This window comes from Stenella coeruleoalba (assembly GCF_951394435.1).
Source record: "Stenella coeruleoalba genome assembly, chromosome: 8".
Classification (NCBI taxonomy): domain Eukaryota; kingdom Metazoa; phylum Chordata; class Mammalia; order Artiodactyla; family Delphinidae; genus Stenella; species Stenella coeruleoalba.
Genome location: NC_137154.1, coordinates 46,414,560 through 46,436,332, shown reverse-complemented (window position 1 = coordinate 46,436,332; position 21,773 = coordinate 46,414,560). Strand labels below are relative to the sequence as shown.

The window sequence follows — 21,773 nt, the reverse complement described above, 5'->3', positions numbered from 1 at the left end:
ATACTAAAAGATATTGCATGATTTTTATGTTTCTTGTGGGTTTGAGTATTCCAGGTGTGTTCCTTGCACTCACAGCCAAAGAAAGTAGTCAAAAGCCATTTGGAAGTTTTCGGGGTGGTGGAAAAAACCAGCCCAGGAAAATAAAGGAATCAGGTCTGATCCAGAGCAGAGGTGTGGGGCTTGGGAAAGGCTGTGAACTGGGAGATGTGGGTTCCAGGCCCAGGACTGTCACTAACTGTGCAACCTTAGGTAAGCGACCCCTTTTCTCTGAACTGTACTTTCTACACCCTTAGATGAGGGGAATGGGAATAGAAGGGAAGTATGGATTATCCAACCCTCCTCCTCTGCCTACTGCAACCAGGCTTCAGAAATATTCCCCTGGGCAAGATGGGAAGGGACAGCCAGCCACCCTTGTCAGCAAGTCAGGGACAGGCTTGTGGCTGAGGGAGGCCTGGATCTAAGACCTCCTCCAGTCTGAACAGGGGCTGCTGCAGCAGACAGCAGGGCTGGAGAACCGTGGCAGTGATACACACAGGTACCAGGGTGACTGTGGGGACCAGAGTGGACACAGAGGACATGGGCTCTCTTTGTGTCACAACTTTTGCCCAGAAATTCTTATCTTCCCTCAGAAGGTCCCTAACCCCCATAGAGCTGTGTCAACCTTGAGCTCTTTGTTTTTTAAAGAGGATTCCCCACTTTTCAATGAGGATACCAAAACAAAGTTTTTTTTAGACAATTGGAATACATGAACTCTTAGGGCTGTGGATATATATAAAATGACCTAACATCAGCTTACAATATTTAACATTAATTTAGTTTTTAATACATATTTAAATCACATATTACATAAAATATTATTTAGATATATTGCGTTTTTCTTTCTACTTGAATTATTCAAGCAACAGCATTGAGCTTTTATTTCATACAGAAGAACATCAATTCTGAGAAATGCAGGACCAGGGCCCAGGGGCCCCACAACCATCCCCAAAGGGGGTGGGCTTCTGTTTCCAGAATGAAGAACACACAGGCACCAGAGGTTCTCTGAAAACTGAAGATGTTCAATCCATCTGTCACAAGAGTGAGCACTTCTGGTCCCTGGGAGGTATGGGACAAATTATTCTTTTACCACCACTCCCTATATTAGGCACTTTACATGTCTTATATAATCGTCAAACCGTCTCTTAGAGGTAGGCATTGTCCCCATTTCATAGTTGGATAGACTGAGGCTCCAAGAAGTTGTCACCTACCAAAGATCATAGAAAGCAGAGGCAGAGCTACAATTGGAGCCCCAAGTCTGTCCACCTCTAAAACTCAGCCCTGTCCACTATGCTATACTCTTCTCTAATTCAAGTGTAAATAAACAAGGTAATTTTATTTTAATTAACTAAATGATTTGATTTTAAGTAAAATATTCCATAATAATGATCAAACCTGGACCCAGCTTTGAACTTGGAATCGAGAAGGAGCTGGAAGCCAGCCCCAGCTATGCTTAAAGTTTTAAGAAATATGATCTTTGAGAAAAGGCAAATGAAGCAGAGTTTTTCTGCCTAGAAAAAATAAATCTGGGGGCAGTTTCATTCTACAGATCAGTGGTTCTCAAACTTTGTTACATATTTGAATCATATGAGGTACTTTTAAACATCCTGATGTCCAATCCACACCCCATATCAATTAAATCAGAGTTTCAGGAGGTAGGAGCCAGGCATCAGTATTTTTTAAAATTCCCCAGGTGAGGGGACTCCCTGGTGGCACAGTGGTTGAGAGTCCGCCTGCCAGTGCAGGGGACACGGGTTCGGGCCCTGGCCTGGGAGTACCCCACTTGCTGCGGAGCGGCTGAGCCCATGCGCCGCAGCTGCTGAGCCCACACGCGTAGAGCCCAGGCTTTACAAGAGAAGCCACCGCAATGAGGGGCCCCCGTACCTGTTCGCTGCCACTAGAGAAAGCCCACACCCAGCAATGAGGACCCAACGCAGCCATAAATAAATAAATAAATTTATTTTTAAAAAAATTCCCCAGGTGATTACAAATGTACAACCAAGTTTGAGGACCAGTGCCAAAGAGAGAGTACCCCTTTCCCCTGTGGCTGAGCCGGATAGACCTGCTCCCTGTATCATGCAGCTGAGAAAGGCAAGCTCACCCAGTTTTAAAGAGGCTCCAACAAGTTAAGGAAGACTGTGAATGCAGCCGTCATGTATTTTCCTCTGGCAGAGAAGAGAAAAGGGCAGATGCCCAACAGACAGAAGGGTGTCCTGATACCTAGGTACCCTGGGGGTTGGTGGGGAATTGGAGGACACCTTTTGCGTCCCCTAACTCCCAGCTTCACGGAAGGACCCATGAGCAGGCTTAGGGTGCAGCCTGAGGTTCGGCACTACAACGACTGCTGCTGGGGCCTAGAGAGTGTGCTTAGCCCAGGACTTAGTGAGGCAGCAAGGGAGGTGGGCCAAGACTAGGTAGTCCACCCTTAGACATGAACGGCAGTGCCAAGGCAACCTGGGCATGGGGCTGGGGTGGGAGAGAAATCCCAAGGAGGTCTCAGAAAACTAGCATGGGTCAGCTCAGCACACCAGGTCGGGACACATGCACATAAGCCTGAGCTCAGTACTAAGCAACACTCTGAGGGTTAAAAAGCCCTTCATTCTAGAGCTCTTGTCCAGGGCTCCGTGAAACTTTGCTGCTGGGGCCCAAGCTCTGACTCCAGTAGAGCAGTGGCATCATCTGGAGAAGACTGATGCTCCACTGCCAGCTCCCACCTGTAGAACCAAAGCTGGACAAACCCAGCTTCCAGACCTAGCTTTTTCCACTGTTCATCTACCCAGTTCCCTCATCATAAAGATGGTGACACAGAGGCCCAGAAAGAGGGAGAGACATAGCTAAAAACCACAGATCCTTGTAAATCATAGGTGGCACCTTGAAACACTGAGCAGTCCCTGATTACCTCTGTCAGGGGTATGCCTCTATCAGACACTATGCAAGGAGAAAAAACACTCCAGTTATATTCTCTGGCAGGCTGGCCATCCTCACTAACCATTCCTGCCCTCCCACCCAAGGCAGCCCCAGGGTACTGGGCATCAGCTAAGGCCCCCACCACACAAGCCCCCGAAGCCTTCCTCTAGCCCATAGCTCAGAGCAGCACCACCTTTGAGAAACACGTTGCACCCACTCCCCAGATGCCCAGACCCTGCTAGAAAGACAGATTTCGATCCTAAGGTGATTCTGCTCCTGCCCCTGGCTGCCAGCAGGCTTACCTGTGGGGCCTGCTGCCCTGTGACTAGAGCAACACCTGGGGGAGAAGTCAGAAGAGCGACAGGTGAGATCACCACAGGTCCCAGAGGATGGTGCTTACCAAGTGCCCAGGAACACCCACCCTGCACTCTGCAGCCAGCTGGGCTGCAGGGCCTAAGCCTCAGGGAGCTGGGTGCGGGGTGGGGAAGGGGGAGCAGCCTGGGTCCTCTCCTCCTGTCCCTGATGCATCCTCAGCCAGGGCTGCATTTCTCCAGCTCACCTGAGACGCTTCTGCAAGAAAGGGCTTGGTTGACTCCTCCTGTTCCTGTTTATCTCGAAGGCTCTGCAGTATTTTTCCCAAACTGAACAGCAAGAGGGAGACCTCAAAAGAGGCGACTCTTCCTAGCTGCATCTCCTTCCTAATCCTCTGGGTGCCTTGGAACAGAAGCTCAGAAGGAAGAAAACGAGATTTTCAACTTTCAGGAACTAGCTCTGTCGCCCTCTGCATAGCTCAGGAGGCCATCACTCTCAGCCTTTTAGGACTCGATCCAAAAATCCTTCAGCCCTCCATGTTCCCCAAAATGACAGTGCTCATGTGTGGCTGGAACCTGCCCCGATCCGGCAGCTCATTTAAATAGAGCTCATCACAACAACAGTGTTGGTAGAGAAGTGAGTAGCTGCAGGGCCCTGGGGACCCCCTGTTTATACGTAGGAAGAATGATGCAATCTGGGTATCAAAATAGCAATCCAGAATGGAATAACAGGCTCACGCAGCAGCGGTGCCTGCACAGCCAGAGCTCAACTTGACACACTCTGTCAGCCCCACACTACTGCAGCACGCAGATGCCAGGCACACACTCTCACCACAGCATTTTAAAAATCAGCAGGAGCCCGAGAGAGCCCTCCATGCCCCCGGCACTAAAGGAGGGTGGGGGTGAGGGGGCTTCGACAGACATTAAAGTCTGTCTCCTACACACTCACCTGCTCCTGCCACTTCACCTGAAGTCCTTATCCTGTGATGTCACAGTCAGTTGCCATAGTGACCAATTGTCCGTCACAGCGGAGGATTAGGACTTCAGATGGAGAAGACACATTTATAATGCACAACGGTCCTGAGAGGTGTCCCTCGGCAGCTAACTCTACCCCTCCCCCCAGGGAGATACAGTCACACACAAGCTGGGAGAGAAAGAGGAAGGAAAAACAGGGTCAGGTTAGAGGAAAGATATTAGGATGGGGCAAGACTACGAGTCCAGTATAATTGCTAAAGCCCAGAGTACAGGCAAATTTCAAGAGCACAGAGGGGAAGTGACAGGGAATGAACTTGGAAAGACTGGCAGTAAAGTAAGTGCCTGAAGAGCCCTGGATTCTAAGCCAAGAGGCTTGGCTTGACATTTATCCTAAAAGCAAAGGCCACCCAAAAAGGTTCTGGCTTTATGACTGTCTTGATGGACTGGAGATTGGGGGTGGGGGTAGGGCAGGGAGAAGGCTTGTCCAGTTAAGGATTAATGGGATCCTGAATGAAGGTAGAAGTGGAAAAAAAAGGGACAGAAGAGTTGTTTCAAAGAGAACCAAGAGGACATGACCAAAGTAGGATGCTGAAGGGAGTGGTGGTGTGTGAAGGAAAAAGGGTCACATGGATGGGCTGCCATGAACAGAGATAGGTAACAGGAGGAGGAAGAGGGCAGTTGCCAAATCTTATCGTACCTGTATCCTACTTCCTCTGGCATCCGTTCCTTCTTAAAAGGATCAGGCCTCATTCTGCCTTGCTGGACCAATGATTCACAAATCTGTAGGGTTTGTTAGAAATCCCAAATCTACCAAATCCAAATCTCTTGGGTGTGGGTACAGGACCAGGAATCTATGTTTTTAGCAAGTTTCCCAAATAATTCTTAGGCATCCAGACCAGCACTGGTTCAAGGACCAGTAATCAGGAACCAGTGGCCTGGACAACTACAGTAGCTTCCTAGCAGTTCTTACTGCATCCAGTCTTGTCTCCTCCATTCATTCTTCTCAGGAAGCCAGAAAGACTTTTCAAAAATACAGATTTGATTATATTCCACTGACCCAAAACTTTCAATGGCTCCCCACGGTCTACTGAGTAGCCTAAATTGGTCAAGACCCTTCTGTTTGGAAAGGAAATTTGGCTCAAAATTTCCTTTCCAAACAGAGTTCCTACTTCTCTCCTTCAAGCAATCCTATATTCCAACCAAAGTTCACGCCCTTCTGTTCCTCCTGCCCTCTCCTCCCTGTGCCTCATGCTAACACTATCCCCTACCTGTGATTCCCTTCCATATTTTTCTGGCCCTGCCTGGCTCCTACACAGCTATTCCTACTTGATGCCACCCACAGGTTCAAATCCACCCAATTTCCCCAGGCAGAGCCTAAAACAGGGGTCAGAAAACTATAGCTCACCTGTTTTTGTAAATAAACTTTTATTAGAACACAGTCATGCCCATTCATTTCCATATTGTCTATGACTGCTTTTGTGCTGCAGTGGCAGAGTTGAGTAGTCGTAACAGAGCCTCTATGACCTGCAGAGCCCAAAATACTTTCTATCTAGTCCTTTACAGAAAAGGTTTGCTGACCCCCGAACTAAAGCAATAGCTACTTTGTTTAGTCTCTCCCTTTGAGGTTCCCTTCTGGTAATGGGGATCCTGCTTATTCCCAAGTCAACTCCCATCCCTGTGTGCTCTAGTTCTGCTAACTGGGTCACATTTGAGCTAGAACTTCAGTTTGGGGTAGGATGTAACAAACAAGGAAAGGACATTTCAGAAGGCGGGAACACCATAAACAGAGGATTACAGATGACAAAATACGAGGCCCCTCAGGGAATGAGTGATGAAGCTAGCCCATGCAGAGGAATGACAGATGAGGCTCTAAAGTTAGCACGGGGTCAGACTGGGAAGAGCCCTAAAGGCCATGCTAAGCTTCTGTTCTGAACTGCAAGCAATTAGGAGCCCTTTAGGTAGCTAGAAATTCAAGCTCAGGATAGGAGAGAGTGATCAGAGTTGAAGCTAGAGGATTTGGGAGCATAATCCACAAAGGCAACAGGTGAAGTAAGGTCAGGCAGGGGGATCCAGGGACTGTGGGGCAGGGCCAGGTAGCAGATCTGAGCCAAGAGTCAGAATCTGGGCATAAGAGCCAGGTGACAGATTGAAGCTGGAGATGGGTTATCCACAGCCTTCAGAGTCCATGCTCCTAGGAACCACCTGACTGTGAAGTAAGCTTTCTGTGTCAAGAAAGTACCCATAGTGGAATGCAGAAGGTATGGGTAGGATGACCCTGGGTTCATCTCTTCTGATAGAGTGGCACCTTTATCTCTTTTCACTTCCTATCTCAAGAGTCAATCCAAGGGCTGATGCATTGACACACTCCATGCAAAGCCACTGTCTCCATTTCCAACTGGGCCTGGACAGAGGACCAGTGGGGGAACCAAGGGCAGCACCCTACTCTAGGTCTGTGGTTCCTACTGTCCCTGAAGCCCAGACAAGCTCCAGATTGGCAGGCAAGGGAGCCGGATTTTTTTTCTGGCTCTCTGTAAGTGACCAATTACGTGACATTCAGCAGAATTCTAGAACTTTCTGGAATCCTGATGTCCCATTTATTCAATGAGGGGTCAGAGATATACTCTTAAGGGCCTTTCCTGCTCTCCAGCCGTCATAGCAGTTAACCAATGACTGGTCCCTCTTGAGTGAGAGTTCCCGCAGACAAGAGGCCCCTCCAAGACCCTGTCCATCAATCACATCTACCTTGAACTCCCTCCCTAGCTATAGCTTTCCAAGTAGTGCCAGCGGCAGCAAGCACATCCCCCAAAACACTGCCTGCCTCCTTCCCGTCACCAGGGGAATTGCTCTCCCAGGAACGGCTCTGAGGTACCAGTGCTACTCCCAGGGCCCTAGAGAGCCAATTAAGGTGGGGAAACTGTTCATGAACTGAAAAACCATCCTGCTGATAGGCTCTGGAGCTCCAGCTTCTGCACCTGCTGCACACCCAGCTCAGCCCAGCTCAGCAACCTGCCCTCCACCTGGGAAACTTGGGGCACTGCCCACAACAGATCCCAAATAGTTGCACACACTGTTCCTCACCTGGAGTGAGCAAATAGCAGGCACCTCGCCTGCCAAGCTCCTGGTGCTGATATCTCATCCCCTCTACCTCCCACTCTCACCCCAGGCCATTAGAGCCCATCCAGCGGAGCTGCTCATTAAGATAAGTATCATTTCCCTCTCTGACTCTGAGGTTGTAGCATCTTGCATCGGGTCCCTCTCTTTGGATCTTCCCAAATCCCCAAGGCCTGCCCACTGAGGAACAGAGATTGCTCCCCATTTCAGCATTTGTACTTTTCAAGGGATATGCTGTTACCCATCACTAGCTTCAGGAAGCAGGAGGCTATGGTGGTTATTTGGTGTTCTTAGAGCTCTTCAAGTCCAGTCCCAGAGAATACCCAGGATCACCTAGTCAGTTAGTGCTAGAGTCCAGACCGAGCTCCAGGGCCCCTGACTTCCAGACCAGGGCTCTGCCCATATGTAGACTGCATCATCCACACTGAGATTGGGAAAATTAAGATACTAAACAAAGAGATTCTGGAATCTGGACCTCGGAATCAAGGTCTCCCATCTAGGATATGTCTTTTAGTAGATTTGAAGAGAAAGAATAATGTTCCTTTTATTCACATGGGGAAGGAAATATTCAAGTAATGGCCTTCCTCCTCTAAAACAACACATAAAACCATAGGCGCCCTGAGAATTCTGAAGACAGATCCAGCACATAGTAATCAGTTTCAGGCATGCCAGCTTCCTTCAGAGCTTGCTACACTTATTTAAAGTATCACTTGGGGACTCAATGGCCAACTTTCCACGTAGAATTTGACCTGGGACCATTTTCAAATAGGCTTAAAAGCAAACAGTCCCAAGAAGATATTCTCATTGGCTGAGTAGATCCGTTTCCAATATCCAGCCTTTCTGGAGCCTTCCACTCCAGTCATCCCACAGCACAGCTAAGACATTGTGTGTTCAGCATACTACTGCCTTTGCTTTGGTCCCCATCATCAGCTACCTTATAGGGTTGTTGTGAAGTTTAGAAAAGATAATACAGGCATAAGCACTCGGTACAGCATCTGCCAGCCAGAGGTGCTTGATAAATGTGATTTGCACCTCACAACTTGAGGACTAGAAAGGGGCAGTGTCTTAAGTGAAAAAAGTTTTCCTTCCAGGCAAGAGCCATGGGAGATCTTTGTGGATCCACTGATTAAATCATTTGTTCAACAAATATTCACTTAGGCCCTCGTCCTGTGTCAGGTTCTATGTTGGGCTGTGGCATTGTAGAGATGAAAGGCACAGCCCAGTTGAATGAGATGCCCACCTCACTCCCTCCCCCAGTGCTGAGCCCCACTGCAAACATGCAGGCCTGGTGAGGCTCCACTGAGGGATCAGAGTTGAAAACCAGCTGGACAGACACTGAGCCCAGGCACAGCCCCTCTTCCACTCAACTCAGCAACTTCTCAGTTCTGCCCAGCAACCAGCAGGAATAGATTTATGGAAATGGACTCATCCCCATGCAATGTGGCCGCAACTGGCTGGAAGCGTTGACGCTAAGGACCTATTTAATTCGTCAGCCTCTATCCATCTCCCCTGCCAACCCTCTACCTATTCCCATATTTAACTTTTGAAAGCCCCAGATTGGCAGAAATAGGATAAGCCTTTTAGCAAGTCTGTACTCCTACTCTGCTGGATAAAGTGGCAGTGCTAAAAGCTCTTTCCAAAGAACCAAACTCCCAAAGCATGGCTTCTCAAATTACAACAGGAATCTAAGTTCAGGTACTGGGTATCTCACTGGACTTCCCAGAGATAGGTGACATCTCTGCTTTTCATCAGCGTGGCATTTGAGTGCCATTCTTTTAGTCCTTCAGAAAACATTCAGTGAGCAACTGATATCCACCAGTCCTTGTGCATGGAAAATCTCCCAGAGGTATTGCTCCTTTGCCTAAACTTTAAACAGTCTTCTCTTCACATTCTTACCACACTGTATTATTGTCATCTGTTTAGTTATCTGCCCTTCAATAAAATATGAGTTCCTTGAAGGCAAGGGCCCTGTCTTTTCATCTCTGCACCCTAAACGCCATAGGGCCTGGTACATAAAAGTCAATAACTACCTGTGAAGGAGACTGACATACAAACCAACAAATACCACACAGCATAGAATCCTAAAACCTCCAAGTAGCAGAGGAAGCTTATTCCACTCTGATCCACAAATGCAAATATGGAAGGTAGCAATAGCCTGGCCAGACTGCAGGACATACTAAATAATGTAAGATGCCACATATTCAAGAAATTGCCTCTCTGGTTCCAAGTCAAGCATGTTTGCATCTAACAGATTTTTTTGCACTTCAGTTTCACAAGTTCTAAATAATGGTATTTTTTCACATTTCTTGGTCTCTTACTATATCCTAAGCACAGTACAGAATGTTTTATGTGTATGTTCTCATTTAATCTTCATAACAATCCTATAAGTTAATTACTACCATCATCATCCCCATTTTACAGGGAGGAAAACTTACCAAGCTATACAACTGCTGTATTAAGTGGCAGGTAGATTAGGACTCACACTCTGATGCCCAGATATACTGACACCAAAACTTACGTTTTCATTCTCCCTTGCACTTAGAATAACCTGGCAACAAACACTATGATTCTAAAAATTGTCACTAGTATGAATTTAGTTTTCTGACTTTAGAGTCAAACATATCCTTGAAACATGCATAATTAGTTCATGTTAAAAATCTTTTATTTTTTTAAGGCATTCTGTTGTTTTTTTTTTTAATGTATTTTGTTTATTTATTTGTTTAGGCCGCACCAGGTCTTAGTTGCGGCATGCACGCAGGATCTAGTTCCCAGACCAGGGATCAAACCCAGGCCCCCTGCATTGGGAGCACCGAGTCTCACCCACTGGACCACCAGAGAAGTCCCTAGTTCATGGTAAAAATCTTAAGTGAGGGGCTTCCCTGGTGGCGCAGTGGTTGAGAATCTGCCTGCCAATGTAGGGGACAGGGGTTCGAGCCCTGGTCTGGGAAGATCCCACATGCTGCGGAGCAACGAGGCCCGTGAGCCACAACTACTGAGCCTGCGCGTCTGGAGCTTGTGCTCCGCAACAAGAGAGGCCGCGACAGTGAGAGGCCTGCGCACCGCGATGAAGAGTGGCCCCCGCTCACCGCAACTAGAGAAAGCCCACGCACAGAAACGAACCCCAACACAGCCAAAAATAAATAAATAAATAAATAAAATTTTAAAACACTTAAAAAAAAAATCTAAAATGAGATTAAAGACCTAAACGTAAGAATCAAAACTATAAAACTCTTAGAAGAAAACATAGGGGAAAAGCTTTATGACAGTGGATTTGGCAATAATTTCCTGGATATGACACCAAAAGCACAGGCTTTTGGAAAAAATAGGTACGTTGGACTTCTTTAAGATTTAAAACTTTCACTATGTTAACAGGACACTATCAACAAAACAAAAGGCAACCCATGGAATGGGAGAAAATATCTGCAAATCATTTATCTGATAAGGGTCTAGTATTGAGAATACATAAAGAACAACAACAGCAACAACAAAAACCTGATTAAAAAATGGGAAAAACTTGAAACTAACAACACTGTAAATCAACTATACTCCAATAGAAAAATTAAAATTAAAAAAAAGGCAAAACTGAAACTCTATATCATTAAACAACTCCCCGTTCCCTCCTTCCCCCACCCCTTGGCAACCACCGTTCTACTTTCTATCTCTATAAATCTGGCTACTTTAGGTACCTCATGTAAGTAGAATCATAGAGTATTTGTCTTTTTATGGCTGGCTTATTTCATTTAACATACTGTTCTCAAAGGTCATTCATGTTGTAGCATGTGTCAGAATTTCCTTCCTTATTAAGGCTGAATAATATTTCATTATATGTGTATACCACAATTATTTATCCATTCATCTTTCCACGGATTCTTAGGTTCCTTCTACCTTTTGGCTATTGCAAATAAGGCTGCTATTAACACAGGCATAAAAATATCTCTTCTAGTCCCTGCTTTTAATTACTTTGGGTATATATCCAGAAGTGGAATTGCTGGTAATTGTATATTTAAATTTTTTGAGGAATCACTTTACTGTTCTCCGTGGAGTCTGCACCATTTTATATTCCCACCAACAGTGCACAGGATTCCAATTTCTCCACATCCTCGCAAACACTTATTTTCTGTTCTTTTTTTTAATACTAGCCATCCTAACACATGTGAGGTGGTACCTCATTATGGTTTTGATTTGTATTTCCCTGAATATTAGTGATAGTAAACATTTTTTCATGTGCTTGCTGGGCGTTTGGATATCTTGTTTGGAGAAATGTCTATTCCAAATTCTTTGCCCAGTTTTTATTTGGGTTGTTTGTTTGTTTTTATTCTTGAGTTGTAAGAGTTCTTTACATATTCTGGATAATAACCCAACAGTGTTAGAACTTTTAAGACATATTTAAGATTCACCTTATTTATACATTTAACTTACTGTATTTCCAAGAGTTCTTTAAGTAATTTAGAATGCTTATTTGCTGGACAATTGAATTATTTTTAAAAATTTAGTTTATAAAAGCAAATATTAACTGTAAATATGTTTAAATATTAATGAAAGGCCCTTTAAAAGTGATTGTTAAATTTGCTATATTTATAAATAGAACAAGATTTGTAAGTTAAAATTAAAAGCTTAAGGAAGAACAAAGTCTAAGTAGTAAGTTTAAAAATCATGTATTAATTTAAAAAATCAAAGTATACAATACCTTTTCTGTACTCTGAACTCTCAACAGAGACTCAGAGAGCTTAGGTAGCTTGCCCAAGGGTTTAGAGGCCTTGAAATTCAGATCTAAAGACAACTGCAATGCTATAATGCCTCAAAAATAGCCTAGACTTGTGCTACAAATCACTTTGAAAAAACTGCAGACAACAAAACAAACAACAATGATGATGCTTCTAAATGCTGTCAACTTATTTGGCTTTTTCATCCCACGAGTTCATTCAGCAGACACTCACTGCATCTCTGTTACATGCCCTGTGCTAGAATACTGAAACGAAGGGACTTGGCTCTTGTCTCCAAGGACTTCACAGTTCTCAATGAGATTGTTTCCTAGGAAACCTGACCTTCAGAAGAAAGACAGAAGCTCCTCCCTGCTGGAGGAGGGAGCAGCTTAGATGGTGAATGGTTCATTAGTCAGTGTGAGTCTGTTCAAAATCTGTTCCTGACTGACCCTAGGAGCCCAGCCATTCTCCCCCCGCCTTGGAAGTTCAGTGGGTCAGGACATGTCCTCTCCTTCTGGGGAGTCAGCCAAACCTTGAATCAAAATCTTCCCAGGTTTCTTAGCCTGCCACCAATTTAAGGAAATCCCAAACATGAAAAATCCCAGTTTACAAAACATATATTAAGCATCAGGAGGATTTGCTTTGTCTCACAGATTCCCCAAAGAGTTGCTTTCAGCAATGAGTATCCCTGGGCTCTTACATTCTGATTCTTTCTACACCTGAAATTCAGTACCTATGAAATGGGAAGAGACCTGTTATATAGAAGGAGGTGAACCTGTGGTATTTTTGTACTTACCATCTGGGACAGTCCCATGAAGCCCAGCAACCTGCCCTAGCTCCTGAATCAAGCCCTGGAAGCAGTCCTTACAGAGCAAATGCTGACAGGGTAGGAGCCAGGCACCTATATCTTGCACGTCCTGTTGGCATAATGAGCAGATCAGTACCGCCTCTATCTGTCCACTTCTGTGTTTCTGGTCAACTAGAGGTCGCCCCATAAAGCTCACACCTATAACCATGTCCATGCATGTGCCCAGAACCGGGGCTTTTCCATTAGTATCCTCAAGCGTGAAGCAGTGTGTAGAGTGAGCAAGCTCCACTCCCTGTAAGTGAAGCACAAAGCAGAGTGATTTGCTTCTTTGGGGAGACAGATACTCCTGGACAGGCCAGAAAGGACTCAGAGACCAAGGCCTCAGAAGTCCAGGCTACGTCCCTCTCCAGAACTGGAGGCTCATGCCCTACAACAGGGCACAGATTCAACCTCTCACTTGGGCCCAAAAGACAGTCCAGCATCTCTGCTGTGGAAAAAAAAGCCTGGAGGGGTCTGCCAGGTTGTGTGTTTATTACAGGGTTTGTTTGCCTTCAAGTGTCCCAGATCTACCTGTGCCTCTCTTTATTAGTGGACAAGCTTGATCCAAGAGTTCATTTTGGAAAAGAGAAGGAAATGTATTAAATGCCAAGTTTATACCAGGTGCTTCATATACTTTATCTCCATCCTCACAATTACCCTTGGAGATAGGGACTATGATATTTTAAAAAATTAAATAAAACCATCAGAGACAGGATGAGGAAACTGAGGTTCAGAGAGGTTGGGTAATTGCACAAAGACAGACAGTAAACAGCAGAATTCAAATTCAAATTCAAATCCAGGTCAGTCTGATTTCAGACCCCATACTCTTAACTGAAATGTTTCTCAAGCTGAGGTCCACACACATGTCCTCAGGAGCTCTCTCCACCAACATTTTTAAATTAGTGTTTCATTCTGATGAGTTTTTTAAAGTATAAATATTCTGGATCATCTATATATTCATCATGATGAGATTTTAGAGGCAGTGTTGAGAGTTAGGATCTAGTTCTTACCAAGCAGTATTACTTTGTCTCAGGCTAATGAGAAGAGAAAGGAGCAGACAATATGTAAATGATGCCCTCCTGCCCCATGAAGCTAAAATGAGATCATGGCACACAATGATGAATGTTTCACAGTACCTGGAATAGACAAAGGTGGGAGGGAAAGTGGGGCACCATCACTGTGGCACAAGTTTGCTAAACTTAGCCACATCAGGGTGCACCACACTTAAGCTGTAGTGACAGTTTCGTTTAGCAACACATCATCTGCAAAATGAAACTAACATTGTTAATTTGATTGTTTTGGTTTTTTATAATTTATAAACTGTATTAGGTTTTGTAATTGTATAAGAGCAGAAAGAGTGCACCTAGTTTTATATTTGTACTTATTTAAGAAAAAAACCAAAGATCATTTAATTCAAATCCGGAGCTCTGAATTATGCAAATTTGAGAGAACTTTCACTTCAATCCACAGTCTTTCAGAGCCAAGCCCATTAAGGACAAAGGACGACGGGGTTGGGGGAGACCAGGCTTCTTGCACTAAATAAAGCAATGGGGGGGCTCTCCCCTCTAGTTCATTCTGAGGCTCTAAGGGCAGTTATTCCCCAGACAGCAGCCATAGTAGGCGAGGTGAGGGCAATCTCTCTTAGAAGGTTTAAATGTGGTAGAGTTTATTTCATTAGACTTTGAGAATACCAGACCTTTTAGTCTTAGAACTGCTTTACATATTTTAATTATTGAGCACCCCAAAGAGATTTTGTATATGTGGTTATAGCTACTGCCATTTACTGTATTATAAAGTAAAACTGAGATAATTTAAAAATATTAATTCATTAAAAAACAATAAACCTATTACAAGTCAACATGAATAACATACTTTTCAGGAAAAATTAACTACTTTCAAATAAATTTAGTGAGAAGAGTGACATTGTTTTTCCCTTTTTGCAAATTGCATTAATGTCTGGCTTAACAGAAGACTTAATAGAAGCTGGCTTTCCATACCTGCTTCTGCAGTTACGTTGTTTTGTTTACAGTATATGAAGAAAATCCAGCCTCACACAGCTATACAGTTGGAAAAGATAGGAGTATTTTAGTAGCCTTATCAGATAATTGTGGATATTCTTTGATACTACTGCAAAATTTAACAAGCGGTAGTTTCTTAAAGGTTAGTTGTAATGTGGAATCTGAAACTACATCAATGAACTTTTCTTACTCTGTTATATTAACATCCACTGGTCTGTCTTACACTTGGAACTGCTCTTTTACTCAGGCATAATTTTTATAACACCAAGCACTGGTGATTTGGAAAATATTGGTTCAATGATTTACACAGATGCTCCAAATATTGACATGTTCCATTATAGAAAAAAAATCACACTCTTTAATATCACCTCTAATTGCATCAGAAAATTCTGTAACTATTATGAAGTTGTCAAACTCATGGAGGCAGCTATAACTTTACCCGAATTCTAATTTTTGCTTGCAAACTCAAATTTTATCATGGGCAACAAATACTGTCAGTTTTCTTCCTTGAGGTGACAGGCTCACTTCATTCTTTGAGAAAATATCTGCCAAATTCTCAAGCCTGAATAATCACAGTTTGTCTGTCAGTTGTTCTTTCAAATAAAACTATTGTTCTACAATAATAATAATAATAATATAATATAATAATATAATAATAATAATAATAAGGCTAGCGCAGCGTGCAACTCAAATAGTAGCACAAGTGCAGTTCCTCACTTAAGTTCCTACTTAGTTCCTCACTAAGTAGCACAGGTGCTTTTTGCATACTTCTAATTTCTTCATATAGAATATTAAAAAGACTTGTGTTCAAGAATTGAAATTTAATAAAAATGGACATTCTTCAGTGAAACTCGCTCTTTTCTTTTTCTTTTCTTTTCTTTACAAGCAAATGCCTGGCAGTGAAGAACACACTGACTCGTCTTTGGCTTTAGCTTTGGCACCATCAGTGCAAATGTCAACCCAGTGAAAAGGGCAAATAACATCTTAGTATTACTATGAAAATTGTTTGACCTTGTGGAACCCCTGAAAGGGTCTCAGGGACCCCTGATGGGCCTTTAGACCACACTTTGAGAACTGCTGCACTAGACTCTGAAAAACAATTCTGGGCCTTTGGGGGCGTGGCATAGCTTTCCAAACCAGTGGGCACTACCCAGGGTAAGAATATAAAGAAATAAGTATTTCATTTCTGTCTTAGAAGAGCAATTGAATTAACTCTATGAGGGTAAAGGTTAAATTAAAGGCACAGCAATGGGTCTCTGACTTAAGGAGAAGGGGGGAAGGTCAAATGATCTCTTTTTTATCCCCTTCCTCCTTCTCACCATAACTTACCTCTTCCCTCTCCTTCCTATCTCCCCTGACCTGGGAAAGCGAAGGGGATAGTTCGGCAGAATGTACTTAAGCCAGGAGTAGCCAATTCAAATGCCTCCAGGGGCCAGCCATATAAAGACTGTGGGTTCAGTGTTGCCAAATCTTAGTTTTTTCAAAACACCAGAAATCCGGATTTTTATTTAAATTTTTAAATGTTGGCAACCAATTAAATTTTAAAAAAACATAAGAAAACAGCGTGAGTCAAACAAAATATACCAGCAATCAGCTCTGCTTTAAGTCATGAAGAGACCTGAACTAAATGAAACATCAGGTGAAAGACTGGAAGGACGCACAGGAAACCGCACCTATATTACCTTGTTTACAAACCACCTCCTTTAATATCCCACACCCAGATGTGAGAGAAGGGAGATATTAACTGGGTTTCTGTAACCTTGCCAAGGAATAACAGAGCAGGTCATTGCATGCCACATTGGGAGTCAGAATTTCAAAGATTGTTTGCATGGGTAGTATAGAACAAATTATCATCAAAATAGTATACATTTTCCGGGAAAAAATGGGAGGGAGAAACACCAAGTAATGAGAGAGCACCTACTCTAATGCTAGATTGTGTTGAATGTGATATATTATTTATTTGTTTGTTTACTTGTTCACTGTTTGTTTTAGACACAGTCCTAGGGCAGGACTTTGTCTTTCTTGTTCACCATGGTACCTTCCCCTCTTTGCCTGGCACCTATATATAGTGCCTGAACATAGCACACACTCAATAAATATTTCTAAAATAAACAAATGAATCTCAGTATTTTTTCACTACACAGACAAGAAAACTAAGACTCAAAGAGAATATGCTACTTGTTCAAAATCATTCAGCTAGTGAAAACAGAGGTAGGAAATGAACCAAAATTTTTGTGTTCTTTCCATGAATTTTATCATCTAAAATTAAATTAAAACCGAGGAGCAGTTGAATTTGTTGTGCTATTGGATGAACTGCCCTCAAAGATCCTGGCATTCCTCCCTTCACATTCTGCTATTCTGAGTTTAATGGCAGCGGGGTTTTCCATCCTAGCTTCCAACAAAGCTGTTAGGAAAGCATTTGCCACGTAGTATAATGAGACTTTTGAAAATCTATCCAGCACAGAAAGGAAGGACACTTAGTCCTCGAGTTATATTTATTTTTACTTTGTAATGAAGAAAACCTTGTGTGGTCCTATGAATTTTCCCCTAAATGCCATATTGCCGTATATCAAAAACTACTGATAAAAGCAAAAACAAAACAAAACAAACAAAAACTCTGAACCTGGTGTAGTTTAAATTGGAAACTATACATGCTGCTGGTGCATAAATTCGTACAGGTACAATCCATTTGGAAAAAAAAAAAAAAAATATATATATATACACACACATATAGCAACATAAAATGAATCATAAAAATGTTTATACCCTATAATACAGCAATCTCACTCCTGGGAATTTATCTTAGACAAGTTATTCAACAGAAGAAGAAAAAAGCCACATATACACAAATGTTCACTGCATCATTTTCTCCAATAGCAAAAAACACAATGAGAACAAGGAAACAAAATACATGAGAAAATGGCTTAGTAAATTACAGTATGTGCTGAAGATAAATTACTCTTCAGCTGTTAAAAATAATAATCATGGATACTGGGTAGTGATACAGAAAAAATGTAATAGTATTAAACGAGAAGCAGAAGACAAAAGGATTTGCATACTATGATCATCAGCTTTGCAGATAGCTATGTCTAGATGTAAATAAAAACTGAAAGGTAATATTCAGACATGAAAACAGCATTGTAAGGTATTATAATTTGAGATGTTTACACTTTTTTTAAAAAAAATTTTCTTTCATGTTTTACTGTTTTTTCTATTGCATATAAGTTTTAAAATTCTTTCTGAAGTAAATTTGGATTTCTGAGTTTTTCTCAAATTCTCACTTAGAAACGACATCCTGACTCTTCCCATCTTAAATTGACAATCTTCTACTTGAAAAAGGAAAGCAACATAATATTTCCAAATGTCCAAGTCTAAAGGTGGAGAGCAAGAAAACAAGGCTGGATGCACCCATGCCGTTGTTGCTGTCTGAAGGACTGCTGATGAAATCAGGCTCCCAGAGAGGAGAGGAAGAGAGGGACCACAGGGCCCTCTTCAGGGTGGCAGTATGTTTACAAGGCCACCTGGAGAGAGGGCTGAGGGAGCAAAAAGGTCAGCACTGCATATACCTGCCTCATCAGGCTGCTGTCTGGCATCCTCTCCCTTCTGCTCATTTCACAGGCATTTTCTGAGGCCCTGACCCTCTGGGGGAGCCCAGATGTCTGAGATGTCACAAGGCCATGTTTTACTTCAGAAGAGATGCCACAGAGAAAGAGGCCTCTTACGGGTCAGGTCCACCATCACGCCCCGTGTGCCTGGTGAGGAGGGACAGATCACCTAGTGCCTCATGTCTGGCTGCTATATACAGAATTCAGCTTTGTTTGCTCTCTCAGAGCTGGCCGACCCACAATGACAAATCCCACAGGAGCCTTATGTTAAAGCTACATGGTTTCCTTGGGAAGAAGAGGGAGCTGGCTAGAAAACCAAAACCAGACAACTGTCCAGGGCACTCCCCCTACCCTGGAGATCAAACCACCAATGAGGAGAATGTTAGGTGAGCACAGAACCCAACACAGAGTACTAGTCTGCTCAGGGAGGCCTTCCATTCAGAAGGATGGCCTGAAGGATAGGATGCAGCCCCTCTGTAACCAAGGAACCTGACAAAACTATCCAGAAGCAGTGTCCCATCAACCAGACTCTACCTCCATGCCCTGGGCAGTCTTGGTCCTTACTTCAGTCCCTATTTACTAGACACCTGAAGGTAACCTTTCATTCCCAAAACTCTGCCCAGCTTACCTCCATTCACAGACCATCTTCCCAAGGGTAGTTTCTAGGTAGCTCAGCTCATCACTTGTGCACTTACTGGCCAGTTTTGATGTCAAATAGAGGACGATCTCTTCTTAGGCCTTGCCGCCAACTCTCAAGGCCTCTCTTTCTGCTGGTAACAGACAGTATGTGATTAAGGACTGAAAGAGTGATGAAGCCCATAATGCTGTGAGGTCAGAGAGGGAGGAGATGCTAAGGTAAAAGCAGGAGATTTGGAGAAAAAAGACTAAAGGCTAGGCCCAGGCTCTATATCTTAGCAGCTCTATAGCCTCTGGCAAGTCAGTCAACCTTCTGTGCCTCAACTCTCTCATTCATAAAATGGGACTAGTAGAGTTGACCTCTCAGGCAGACACATTTTGTAAACTGCAAGGTGTATTTGGTTATTCTCACTGTGGGCTGGAGTGTTCTGGGAAGAGCAGAATGTAAGGTAGGGCTTAAAGGTTGAGGAAGCTTCAGGACATCTGGTCAGAAAGAAGATGAGTACTCCAGGCATGAGAAATGGCACTAGTACAGGAAAAAAGGTAGAAGGGATGTACCAAGTTTGGCTGCAGTAGAAAGCTTGTGCAGGGAAGAAGCCGAAGTTAGTTTGGAAAGGCAAGTGGGCTGTATTCTGCTGGTAATAGGGAGCTATCACACTTTTTGATCAAGTAAGTGAAAGGATGAGAGTCACGTTTTAGGAAGATCAAACTGACAGAGGTGTGAAGGATGGACGATTGGAGGAGGGTTAGAATACAGGCAGGGTGATCACAGGAGGGTGCGAACTCCAGATAAGACAGAAGATGAGGGCCTTAATGAAGGCCATGGCACGAGGGCTAAAGAGGAGAAAGCAGATTTGAGAGACAGGTATAGAAAAAAAGACACGGTGACAGCGTATTAGAGGAAAAGAATGCTTGGGGACAATTTTCAAGTCTCCCTGACATCACTATCTGGGTGGACAAGGCTGCTCACCAAGCTACAGAATAAAGAAGACACCAGAGAACCGGGAAGATCAAAGTATTTGGATATGTCTATCTAGGATGTCTTAGAATGTCCAAGGGATACTAACCAGAAATTAAGTGAATATATGAGTCTGGAGCTCAGCAACAGAGATGTGAATTGAAGCCACCCAAGATGAGTTCACCCAAGAACACTGTGTACTATGAAAAGTTAAGAGAGGCAAGGACAGAAGGCTGAAGACACCAATACTTAAATGGTGGACAAATATAGAAGAACCTGAAAGGAAGACAGAGAAGTAGCCAGAAAGATAGGAGGAAGGCAAGAGATTAGTTAGAAAAAGAAGTCAAATGGGTAAAGTACAACAAAGAATAAGTGGTATGAGGAAGAGTACATTCAGGTCAGTGTTTGGTTAATTGATGACCTCCATAAGAGCAATTTCATTGAAATAATGGGGCTGAGAGCTAGACTGCAGTGGATTAAACAATGAATGGGAAGCTAGCAAATGGACAGGATTTGTTGACTATTCTTTTGGGGAGCTTGGCTGAAAAGGAAAGAGCAAGGGTAATAAATAGAAACAAGGAGAATTTAGGATATTTTAGCTAAAATGTATTTTAGCTGAAGGGAACAAGGCACAGAAAATACACCCAAACACACACTGAGTGACTGAGGGAACGTGATCTTGAACATTGGCTGAGACTTAAGACGGAAAGGATGTCTCTTGCACTTTAGTTTAGAAAGGGTGGTGAGGGTAGGTGCATTAATTCACTTAACGATCATTTGTTGAACATGTACTACATGCCAGGAGCTAGGAGTCCATGGATAAAAGAAAGTAATCCTCCAGCCTTTAAGAAATTTGGTCTAGTAGGAAAGACAAATGTGGATCAACAATTACATAAGAGCTCTGTACTAGATTTTGAGGTGGCACAGTGGGGGGAGGTGAGCAACTATGGCTGAATGGGTCAGAGAAGTATTACAAGAGGAGACCCTTGCATAGGGTCCAGAATGAGCAGGGGTTCTCTGGTCCAGGAGAGGAGGGGGTCACGGGCATGCCAAGTAGGTTGCAGTGAAAATTAAAATGTGGCGGGTAGAAGATTTACAGGGTCTGGAGAATAAAGAACCCTAAAGCGACCAGGCGTAGAGGTCCCTGAACTCAGGTTGTTCCAACTGAGGACGACCGGGACGATAGCACAAGGGCAAAGGAGAAAGGAAGACCTTGAGCCCACTCAGTAGTGTGGGCGAGAAGGTCCCGGAGGGTGGTAGAGACATCTAGAAAGACTTTAAAGGGAGCAGGAATAAAGGGAGCAGGAAGAGACATCGGGTGGGCACACAGGGTCAAACAGGACCTTGCGATTTCTCACTGCGGCCAGGGGACAAGCAAGCAACCGCTACCGCCCGAGCCGAGCCGACCACCAAAAACAGCGAGACGCATGGGGCTGCTCAGGATGGGGCGGTTGGTGAGCAGCAGAGAAATACAGTGGCCCCAGCAGGTTCCTGGGCCGTGTCCCTGGGAAAAGCGCCCGGCCCACCTGGACCCCAGCTGCGTGCACTACAGCGTCCCAAGCCCCGCCTTCCGCGCCAGCGCTCCGCCTCTGAGCCCGAGCGCACGCGTGACAGCACGGAGAAGGCTCTCGGCCCCCGCAGCCTCCGGAACAACTCTATGACGGAG

At 43.9% G+C, this 21,773-nt stretch overlaps 1 protein-coding gene across 8 annotated transcripts in view; it reads right to left on the bottom strand.

Annotated features, from left to right (window-relative positions):
* Positions 1 to 21,772, bottom strand: part of TRIM66 (tripartite motif containing 66) — a 60,745-nt gene extending 38,973 nt beyond the window's left edge. The window contains exons 1-2 of one of the 8 annotated variants that reach the window (XM_079930312.1): positions 21,451 to 21,772; positions 19,142 to 19,280 (exon numbers count right to left, since the gene is read on the bottom strand). The gene's annotated coding sequence lies outside the window, so the exon portion shown is untranslated. Of the gene's footprint in view, positions 1 to 4,203; positions 6,202 to 12,027; positions 12,788 to 19,141; positions 19,284 to 21,450 lie in introns of those variants that run through there. The other 7 variants (XM_079930316.1, XM_079930313.1, XM_079930315.1 and 4 more) reach the window with 7 other exon arrangements.
* Between the last annotated feature and the right edge of the window lies 1 nt (position 21,773).